This window comes from Peromyscus californicus, unplaced genomic scaffold, assembly GCF_007827085.1.
Source record: "Peromyscus californicus insignis strain IS unplaced genomic scaffold, ASM782708v3 Scaffold_7__1_contigs__length_154581171, whole genome shotgun sequence".
In the NCBI taxonomy this organism is placed as follows: domain Eukaryota; kingdom Metazoa; phylum Chordata; class Mammalia; order Rodentia; family Cricetidae; genus Peromyscus; species Peromyscus californicus.
Genome location: NW_026294595.1, coordinates 24,028,914 through 24,040,087, shown reverse-complemented (window position 1 = coordinate 24,040,087; position 11,174 = coordinate 24,028,914).

Genomic DNA, 11,174 nt, shown 5'->3' with positions numbered 1-11,174 from the left:
CCCCCACAGTGACACACTTCCTCCAACAAAGCTATACCTACTCCAATAAAGCCGTAACTCCTAATATCGACACTCCTTATGAGCTTATGGCAGCCAATTACATTCAAACTACCACATGGACATACTTTTAAACCTAGTGAATAGCATTAATTCATTTTCCCCTAAAGCTGGAATTGAGGGAAAAGATATTTACTAAATTTATTCTAGGAAATTGTATATTGAAGAATAGAAATAAAAATTCCAAAGAAAACAAATGCCTTTTGGTGAACATTTATAGCCAGAGAACTGAGGTAGGTCCAGAATAAAGGCATGTCTCCATATAAATGTCATTGTATCTGATATATTAAAAAAGAGTAGGTATATATTTGTGCATAAAGGAGCTGAACTGGGAAGTGTTTTAATAAAAAGCAGGAATAGTTTATGTAAAGTTTTCCCAAGTCATAGATAAGTCTGAAGGCCAAAACTCCAAAACATGAGCCAAATGGCAAGCAGACACAATGCAGCATCCACTGGAAAGATTGCACCGGGCAGTTTGGAATTTATCTTAAGATGGCTAGAATTCAATAAAAGGAATTGAAAGAAGTGACTTGAAGTAATATATTCAGTTTAAAATTTTGAAAATATTGTTCTACCTTCAACTTTCAGAAAGATTTGCTAAGAGACCACATAGAATATGGTGGACAAATTAAGTAGTCAGTTTGTTCTCTCCCAATGAGGGAAGCACGTTAACTTCTTTTTTTTTTTTTTGTATTTTATTTTTCAGAGCTGAGGATTGAACCCAGGGCCTTGTGCTTGCTAGGCAAGTGCTCTACTACTCTACCACTGAGCTAAATCCCCAACCCCCACCTTAGCTTTAAATCTAGGCCTTGCCTTGTGATTGTGGAAATGAAGATGTAGTTAGAAATCAATCAAGTAAGACTTGTTCATTTGTTTATAAAAACAAGGGAAAGATTGAATCATATAAAAATATGTCTATGCTTTCTGACAATTATGAATAAATTAAGGGTGGTATCTCTTATTTTGGTGATCTGAAATTTTCCTGGTTTTAACAAGTGTTAAAGGTGAATAAATATCCATGTGTCAGCAATTAGACTGTTAGATTCAATTTAATTAACTTCAGATTCCAGGAAGGCTTAACAGTCCTGCAGTGCTTTATGTCTTTGGTGTGTGTGTGTGTGTGTGTGTGTGTGTGTGTGTGTGTGTGTGTGTGTATGTATGTGTGTGTGTGTGTGTGTGTGTGTGTGTGTGTGTGTGTGTGTGTGTGTGTGTTTGCATGGTGCATGTGTGTATTAGTTAAATTTTTTTTGTTGCTGTGATAAAGACCATGACACCATGAGCAAAAGCAATTTTGGGAAGAAAGGATCTACTTGGCTAACAAGTCGAAGTCCATCATGAGGGGAAGCAGGGGCAGGAAGTCAAGGTAGAACGCTGAAGGAAGAAGATGATGTAATGACTATGGAGGACCTCTGTTTACTGGCTTCCTTCTTCTTGGAGAATTCAGCCTGCTTTCTTATACCACCCACAAACATCTGCCCAGGAATGGTGCCACCCACAGTGAATTGGGCCCTCCTGCTTCAATCATTATTCAGGAAAATGTTCCCACAGACTTGCCTTAGGCAATCTGATGGACACATTGTCTCAATTTTAAGTTCCTCTTCCTAGATAACTGTAGCTTGTTTTAAATAGGCAAATATCTAATCAGGACAAGAAGCATCATCACAGGGAAACAATCATTGAGTCAAAACGGGGAAAAACGAAAGGTAAGATGGGCTGGAAACATAGAAGAATATCTTCATATTCCAATGGCTAGACTTGTAAAAAAAAATAATGAGAAAAATCTCAGCAGGAGCCTGCCATGAAATCAAATCAAATGAGTGTTTCAAAAAAAAAAAAAAAAGAATAGTAAGGAATAAAAATGCTCAAAAGAAGGCCTGAAAGTCCCTTGTGTGTGGTGCTATGTCCTAGAGAAGGAATCTTGAGCTACGTAAGAATGGAGAAAGGAAGCTGAGCACTAGCATGCATGCATTTATTTCCATGCCACAATAGACTGCTGTGGAATGTCTTTCTATATGCTGTGAATATGTGTTGCTCTGATTGGTTAATAAATAAAGCTACATTGGACTATGGCAGGGCAGGATGGAGCCAGGTGGGAAAATCCAAGAGAAATAGAAGAGAAGAAAGTAGAGTAAGGTAGATGCTGCTAGCTGCTGCCAGGAGAAGCAAGATGTAAAGTACCAGTAAGCCACAAGCCACGTGGCAAAGTATAGAATTTTAGAAATGTGTTAATTTAAGACATAAGAGCTAGCTAGCAAGAAGCCTGCCATGGCCATAGTTTAAAAATAATAGAAGCCTCTATATGTTTATTTGGGTCTAAGTGGCCATAGGAACATCAGGACACAGAAAGTCTTCCAACTACAATAGGTGGCACCCTGGAACTGTGAGCTAAAATAAACCCTTTCTCACTTAAGTTTGTGGTTGTCAGAGTATTTTATCACTATAACAAGACTGAGTACTTATATGAGTTAAGTGATCATTACATATTTTCAAAAAGGTTGTCTTTTCTATCATATACCAGGAAGGTAATTCAACTCCACTGCTTCTTATATTCAGCCTTTAACTTAACCTGATCCCTGCATCTTGTTCTATTCATAAGTCTTGCACTTTATTGAATTCTTAGGACATTATTATTCATCACATTTTATACCTTTACCCTTGATCAGACCCTGAAAAAAGTGAGACTATTCCTATAAATGCTAACATAATGCCATGTATTTAATAAGCACTTGAAACAAGCTTGCTAAATTTAATTACCTAATTACATAGGCAAAAATGGGATGCATTATTAATTTTCACACATCACCTGGAAAGTCTTCTCAGTTATAAGGTGATGTAGGTGTTAGGAATTGATAATATTACTGAAGATCTAATTTTAATGGATGAACTGGTTATCTAAAAATTTTCCATCTCTCTTTTTAAGTGTATGAGGAATGGAAGTTATTAACCAATTACAAAAGAAGAGCACAGTTAACCTGTGTCAAATAGAAAATCATTTACTCTAAGGATACAAATGTGTGGGATTGCAAGAAAAACTCCAAACCAGATGCTTGGACACAAATATGGCCGTAGTTCTGGATTAAAGTCAGCACAAATGCCTCAGCCAGGGGTTCTTCTCTCTTGGTCTCTAACTGCCCCAAGTCACTCAATTATACTTGCAGATTTATGTGTCTACTCTTCATATTATTCTTATTTACCTCACTTCCCTGTTCAAAATTTAGTGGGTGTGACTATGTGTATATATTTATTCTCTTTGGCTTCATAGTTGCCTTAACTATGTTTTGTTTCTCCTCATTCCTACATTCTGAAAACATGTGGTTCAGTCAGAGCCTCTCCAATATCATTGGTGCCCTTTTAAGTTTTGACATCTGTGGATTTCCCCATCCATCTTTCCTCACTGATAATTTATACACCAGAACAAGAGAATCTAATTGATCCAGATAATCATTGTGAGCCAGATCATATTACAACTGGGTATAGAAACATATTTCATGAGGTACTATTGGTGAAATTATTAAGGCCACTCCACGTAGTTAAAAGGAGATTTATTTAATGGCGTAACTTACAAATTAAGGGATAGGTAGGTCGCGGGGTCTGGGGAAGGTGTATCGCAGTCCAGCGGTGTTCTCTGGAGCTCTGCTTGGTCCACCTCTCCAGTCCAGGGTCCCGCAACAGAGCGAGCGCCCACCGATCCAGATCTCGGATCCCCAGGCGCCTCCTTTCGCCCCGCCTTGTAGGCATGACAGTTGCCGAAGTCTCAATGGGGGTTGGAACTTCCAGATCAAAGCTGGAATGGCTACCCACTACAAGGTACTGTCCTTAGTTTTCCAAACAGATTTTACTAGTCAAGAAAACCTGTGTGTTTTATCTTATCCTTTCCTCTTTAAACTCTGGTGCTAACTTTAAATAGAAACAATATTGTATAAACTTTGAAGGATGCTGTTTAGACACTGAAGACTTTTCCTTTAGCATCAAATATTCTCAGGGTAAAAATAATGAATAACAAGAAATAACAAAGGGTTTTATTGTGACAATTCAAACCAAAGCTTTGATAATATGATTGTGAATAAATTATGAAAAATGCAGTCGTGGAGAAGCAGTGAAAGGTAATAGATTAAGAAAGATGAAATTTCAAAAGAGTTACCCTAAAATGGAGGAGAGGGAAAAGTTCTAACTCAACAACACACACTCCAAGTACAAGGAATGGATTACCTGTTTTTGAGTTGTTGGCCAGCAGAGTCTATAGATCCCCCAAAATATTACAGGATATTTTCAACGCTATTAGTTACCCTCTAGAACTTGACATCACTTACTTGAGTCATGAAATGGGAAAATCTAGCTCATGCTCAAATGGAAGCTTCATCCCTAAAAACTAGCTTTTATAGTGCTGGGAATTGCTATGTACTCTACCTGAGGAGAAAAAACAGTCATCAGTGTTACACAGCTGTGAACACAACAAGCTATAATAAATGACCTGCTTGATAGAATATACCCACTGGTGCAATAGTTATGGCACAAGTATTATAGGAAAAACCAACTACTATTTGATTGGATTTAAGGCTCATTCCATAAGATGGAACCCATACACAACACTGTCAATGAGACCAGGAACTGTGGCTGGAAAAGCTATGCATTGTCAGATAAAATCTACTATTGTTCTGCTAATTGGACATATCAATATAAATGGCTTCTGATCATATATTACCATATATAGACCATTCATTCATTGCTGAAACCTAATCAGAGAAGCTTCATTTTGGAGTAGATTCCAATTAACAAAAATCCAGAACTGGTCAATGTACAAAGAATATGATACATTAGAATTTTCAACTTTATTTTATTTTTTCTTTTTCTTTTTTGTTGTATTTTTTATTTTATAATTTAATTTATTTTTACATATCAGCCACGGATTCCCTTGTCCTCCTCCCTCGCCCCCACCTTCCCTCCAGCCTACCCCCCATTCCCATCTCTCCAGGGCAAAGACTCCCCTGGGGATTGAGTTCAATCTGGTAGATTCAGTTCAGGCAGGGCCCGTCCCCTTCTCCCAGGCTGAGCTAAGTGTCCCTGCATAAGCCCCAAGTTGCAAACAGCCAGCTCATGCCCTGAGGACAGGTCCCGGTCCCACTGCCTGGATGCCTCCCAAACAGTTCAAGCCAATCAACTGTCTCCACAATAGACTACTGGCAATGGGTTAGAGAAAGCCTGAACTGACCTACTCTGGTGATAGGATAGCCAAACACCCTAATTGTCGTGCTAGAAATCTCATCCAATGACTGAGGGAACCGGATACAGAGATCCATGGCCAGGCCCCAGGTGGAGCTCCAGGAGTCCAATTGGCAAGAAAGAGGAGGGTTTGTATGAGCAAGAACTGTTGAGACCAAGATTGGAAAAAGCACAGGGACAAATAGCCAAACAAATGGAAACACATGAACTATGAACCAATAGCTGAGGAGCCGCCAACTGGATCAGGCCCTCTGAATTTTCAACTTTAAATGGGAGGTCTGTATCATACTCCTCCCCTCAGTGTTCTGGGATCTATGTATAAGAGAGGGCAGACTGGGGGAAGGTGAGGGGGGCGGGAGGGGGGAGAACAAAGGAATCCATGGCTGATATATAGAACTGAACTGTATTGCAAAATTTAAAAAATAAATAAATAAATAAATAAATAAATAAATAAATAAATAAATAAATAAATAAAAGAGAGGGCAGAAAGATTTTCAGAGCAAGAGGTATTTGGTGGCTTCAAGGAAACAGTATTTTCCTGACACAAAGGGAAGATGCACATTTGAACTCACAGAGACAGTGACAGAATGCCCACGATCTGCAGAAGCTCAAGCCAGACAAAAACACAAACTGGATTCAAAGGAGAAAAAGAGAGACAGACAGACAGACAGATAACAACAGAAAGATTGGGAAAGAAGTTTGAGTGGGTAGAGAAGTGGGGTAGAATATGAGAGGTGCTGGGGAGATGAGGAATGTTATCAAATTACGTTGTATGGAATTCTCAAAGAATACACAAAAGCTATAATAAAAAGAAATGAAAGATGCTGCAACATTTATTATGTTATCTATTCATTTTATTTGTTGTTTTGTATAAAATACTGGAAGAGGAGATTGAATGAAAACTATTTCTATTTTCCAAGTACACATGACATGACAGTCAATACCGTCATGAAAGTGGGCACAGTCAAAAATGACCGCCAGATATGACATCCATGCACAAAGATGTTAGTATTTGACTTTGTTGTGTGTAGTCAGGCAGTTTTTTTATTTACTTATTTTAGTGTTGGAATTTTGATGTGTATAGTGATGTATTTTCCTACTTCCATGACTATCCTAAATATAGCATAAAATAAATATTAATTGTAAAAACTGTTAGTTCACAATTGACATCAATTTTTCCCCAGGGTGGTAGAGGCATCTCCATGGGTAGGAATGTAAGAATCTTTACTGCCCAAGCATGAGAATGTGGATTTGGATTCCAACATTCATGTAAAAAAAATATTGTTGTGTTTTAACTCAAGTATGTAACCCTAGAGCTTCTTGGGACAGACACAAGAGACTCTGTAGGGCTGGCTCCTCCTAGCCTACCTTCAGGCTCAATTAGAGAACTTGTCTCAAAAAATATGGCAGAGAGAAACAGAGCAGGGCATCCAACATCTCTTCTGGCCTCTGGGTGTTATAGGTATATATATATATATATATATATATATATATATATATATATATATATATATATATATATATATATATATATATATATATATATATATATATATATACACACACATATATATAGTATGTTTGTGTATTCACACAAAGTAATTGTTTTTCATTTTTATTTCATTTTCACTTTAATTTTTGACCATATTCATTTAACCATGAACTAAAAGTCTATAGAAAAAAAAACTTAAAATGTCTCAATCTATCTTCTCTGTAAGATACCCCAAATTAATCACAGTGAATGTCAATACTTTAGACAATGGTCTCAAATGATCACCATAACCAGTTAGCAGAAAGGTTTTCTAGGCTATTATTGTACACTGAGAGAATATATTCTTTATATGGGTACATATTGTTGCATGATAGCTTTACTTATTGAAAATCTGTCCTACCCACTTTTGATCCCAAGCTTTTACTTGGAAAACTACTTAAGATTATATTGCTTTATTTGGTCTCTGTACGGAGATATACTCAGAATCTAAACTATGGAATTTTGCCAGGAACAAAAGTGGGCTCACTGTTACTTTTTTTTGTTTTGGTTTGGTTTTTGTCTATTTATTTTTCTTTATTACGAAGTTTTTTGTTCATTTTACATACCAGCCACAGATCCCCCTCATCCCTCCTCCTGCTACCATCCAGCTTTCTCCCCTCAAACCCACACCCCATCTCCTCCTCTGAAAAGATAAGGCCTCCCATTGGGAGTCAGCAAAGTCTGGTACATTTAGTTGAGGCATGTCCAAGCCCCTCCCCACGCATCAAGGCTGTGAAATGTGTCCCACCATAGGCAATGGGCTCCAAAAAGCCAGCTCATGCACCAGGGATAGATCCTGATCCCATTGCCAAGGGCCCTTTAAGCAGACCAAACTGCACAACTGTTTCACTCATGCAGTGGGCCTAGTCCAGTCCCATGAGGGTCCATAGCTGTTGGTCTAAAGTTCATGAGTTCCCACTAGCAAACTTGGTGCTAGGGAAGTTCCCAGGAATCCACAAGGATGACCCCAGCTTAGACTACTAGCAATAGTGGAAAGAGTGCCTGAGCTGGCTTACCCCAGTAATCAGATTGGTGAATATCCTAACTGTCATCATAGAGCCTTCATCCAGTAACTGATAGAAACAGATACAAAGATCCACAACCAAGCACCAGGTCGAGATCCAGAAGTCCAGTCAAAGAGAGGGAAGAGGGAAGACAAACATATTTGAATCAGTACTTACTGAGGTCTTCCTAATACATACAGAATTCAGGGTAGGTTTTTTTTTTTTTTTTTTTTTTTTTTTGGTGTTTGTATTTTCCTTAAGAAGAGTGTCAGTGCCAGAAGTTCTCTTTTTCTAGAAGGTCTACCTATTTTAAAGGAGAGCTAATGAACCTGGAATAAACCTATTATATCGGGAGGCAGAGCCAGGCGGATCTCTGTGAGTTCGAGGCCAGCCTGGGCTACCAAGTGAGTTCCAGGAAAAGGTGCAAAGCTACACAGAGAAACCCTGTCTTGAAAAACCAAAAAAAAAAAAAAAAAAAAAAGAAAAGAAAAGCTCATGAAACTCCTAAAGACTAAACAGCTGTCCATATACAGACTGATTCTACATTTTAACTTCCTTTTTCTTATAGTATTTTACTTTTGTATTAACATAGATTAGGTTAACTATCATAAACAATATTTGAAAATTAAATTACAATCCTTTATATTTACATTATTCTTTCTAGAAGGATTTAGTTATGAGACATTGTATTATTGATATTCAGACTTGCCCTGAGAAAGAGGTAGAAATGATTGTGTTGAACCAAAATTGTTCTTACATTAATTCTACAATGGTAGATATATTTATTAGGAAAGATGTAAAGACTCATCAGGTATTGGAATGATGGCTCAGGGGTTAGCAGCCCTTGCTGCCCTTGCAAAGGACCAGGTTTCAGCTTTCCATATAATTACAACTTTCTGTAATTCTAGCTCCAGGAGATCCATTGCCCTCTTCTGGCTTTCACAGGTAACAAGACATGGTATACACACACCAGGCATATGAGTATACACATATACTTATAAAATAAAATTAAAATCAAAATTAAAAAGACCAGTCATGTGAGTCAGCCTACCTTACTGGCATATATTGAGCAGCTGATATTTACAGACAAGGATACTTGGACTATAAAAGAAAACAAACCAAGACCCCTGCTTCAGTGGACAGGAGTGTTTTCTGTTTTCCTTCATACTAACGCACTTGAGTGTAATGGAAATGAACATGATAATACTACAGAGAATGTGACCACTGAGTGGTGGGGATATTTAACAGGAACATCTAACATTACTTACCAGAAGAAACTTCATCAGGAGACCTGCAATTAGAAGCAGGAGGTGGAGAAGACATACTATCTAGGTAGAGGGTCTTAATATGAAAGAATCCCAAGATTGTCAATTCGAAGGTTCAGAAGTGACAAAGTAGTCACCATGGTTGAACCAGAAATCATAGAGGATAATGATGGTTTGAGCTAAAGCTCACCACCATGGTCTGAAGAGATAATGAAGATGCATCTGTTACATACATATATGTGCATATATAATATATGATTGTGTGTTATAGTCATGCATGTATATATTATAAATATATATTATGTATATATACATAATAAATAAACATTTATATATATTTAACATGGTCATTTGAAAGTCAGATAAGTCATTATATATATATACATATATATATATGTGTGTTTACATATAGTATTTAAGAGATTCATTTTTTTAAATAATTGTCTGTTCAGCCCTATTTTTCTATTGTCTGCATTCAACTTTCTCTGTATACTTTATCAACCAAACAATGAAATCACCACACTACTCCTCTCAATTATCTTATTTATCCTTTTACTGAATGAATACAATTATTTCCTAGTATACTAAATATCAATTTTATGATGCTGATGCTTAAAATTTTTTTCATTATCAAGGAGAATGTCCTCTCTCTCTTCTCTCTCTCTCTCTCTCTCTCTCTCTCTCTCTCTCTCTCTCTCTCTCTCAAAAGAATAGCATACCATTGCTTTTTGCTCTTTTACCATGCTGAATGCTTTGGGTATTCCAATTTATGAGCTTTTTTTCAAAATGTAATTTAACATGGTCACTTAAAAATTCAGATGCCATATTTGTTTTGCTTTATTTTAATTATTTTTCTCTAGCTTAACTATAAATCAACATGTGTCCTAAACCCTTACATCAGAATTAGTCCTTGTTCATATTTATCTAATGCTTCAAAGAGAACATCTAATAAAAACTTATGTGCCAGTTAAATCAATGAACTTTCCCCCAAAATAATTTCTGTCAGGAAACTATAGTTTTAGGTAGCAAATTGTATTCTTTATTTCACAGGCAACGACAAAATTTATAAAATAAAAATATGGCATGATATTGATTGTCAAATAATGGACAGACGTTTTTGGACTTCAGAAGAGATAAAAAACTGATGGGTAGGAAGGTGACATCCTTCACACACCCTTGTGAACCATGGTGTAGTCATTTACCACATACAGCACTTAGCCACTTCCACAACTTCTCTGACAAATTTTACCACAAAACCACAAGCTCCTACAACTGCTTGACAGAAGTTCAACTTGAAAAGGTTTCCATCACTGTGGATTTTCTTCATGTTTCCAGCTAGCAATCGAACTGAAGCCTGTCACAGCCTGGGTGGGCTTTATTCTCAAATACTCTGGGGTCCAAATAAAGGGATAGGAAAAACAAGGAGAAAATGAAAAAAAAAAAAAAAAAAACAGAGCCAACAAATAAGACAGCTCACATGGCTGTTGTTTGAGACACATATTTGACTGCTCTTTGTAAAACTGAATGTCTTGTTTTCCAAAGAGTATGATCTGGTACTGGAGGGCAGATGATATTTTCCAAGCAGTAGCAAGGTTCAAAATTAAACATGTAAGTCATCTATGTTTTGAGGTGGTCAGTATGGGAGAAGATTAAGCACATTCCTGGTAGCTGTTGAGTTGTGGAAAAAGATGAGGCAGCAAAAAGAATCATGCCTTTAGATGTGTTGGGTTCAGTCAGGGACTGTAGTATTGAAAGCAATACTTCATTCTCACAGAGATGAGGTTACTAGAATACAAAGAACGTGTGATCCTCAGAAGGAGAGCAGACTGCACCATTCTTGCCTTAGGTGGCTGTTCTGTTCTACAAGCTGTGTGGTCTCCTGCCCCAGATGGAGCACCACCGTGGATTCAAGCCTCCTGTGGTGGTCTAGTGGTAGAATGCTGGGAGGAGCTTCCTGTCCTAGAGTTTGTCATGTGGTGCCAGGACAGTTTCAGACAGCTTGGTGTCAGCAGAATGCCCAGGGACAGTGCAGAACTTTCTAGAAAGCAATGGGAGCAACATAGGCTTAGCCTTTGCTGCCCTGGCTGCCAGCCTGGC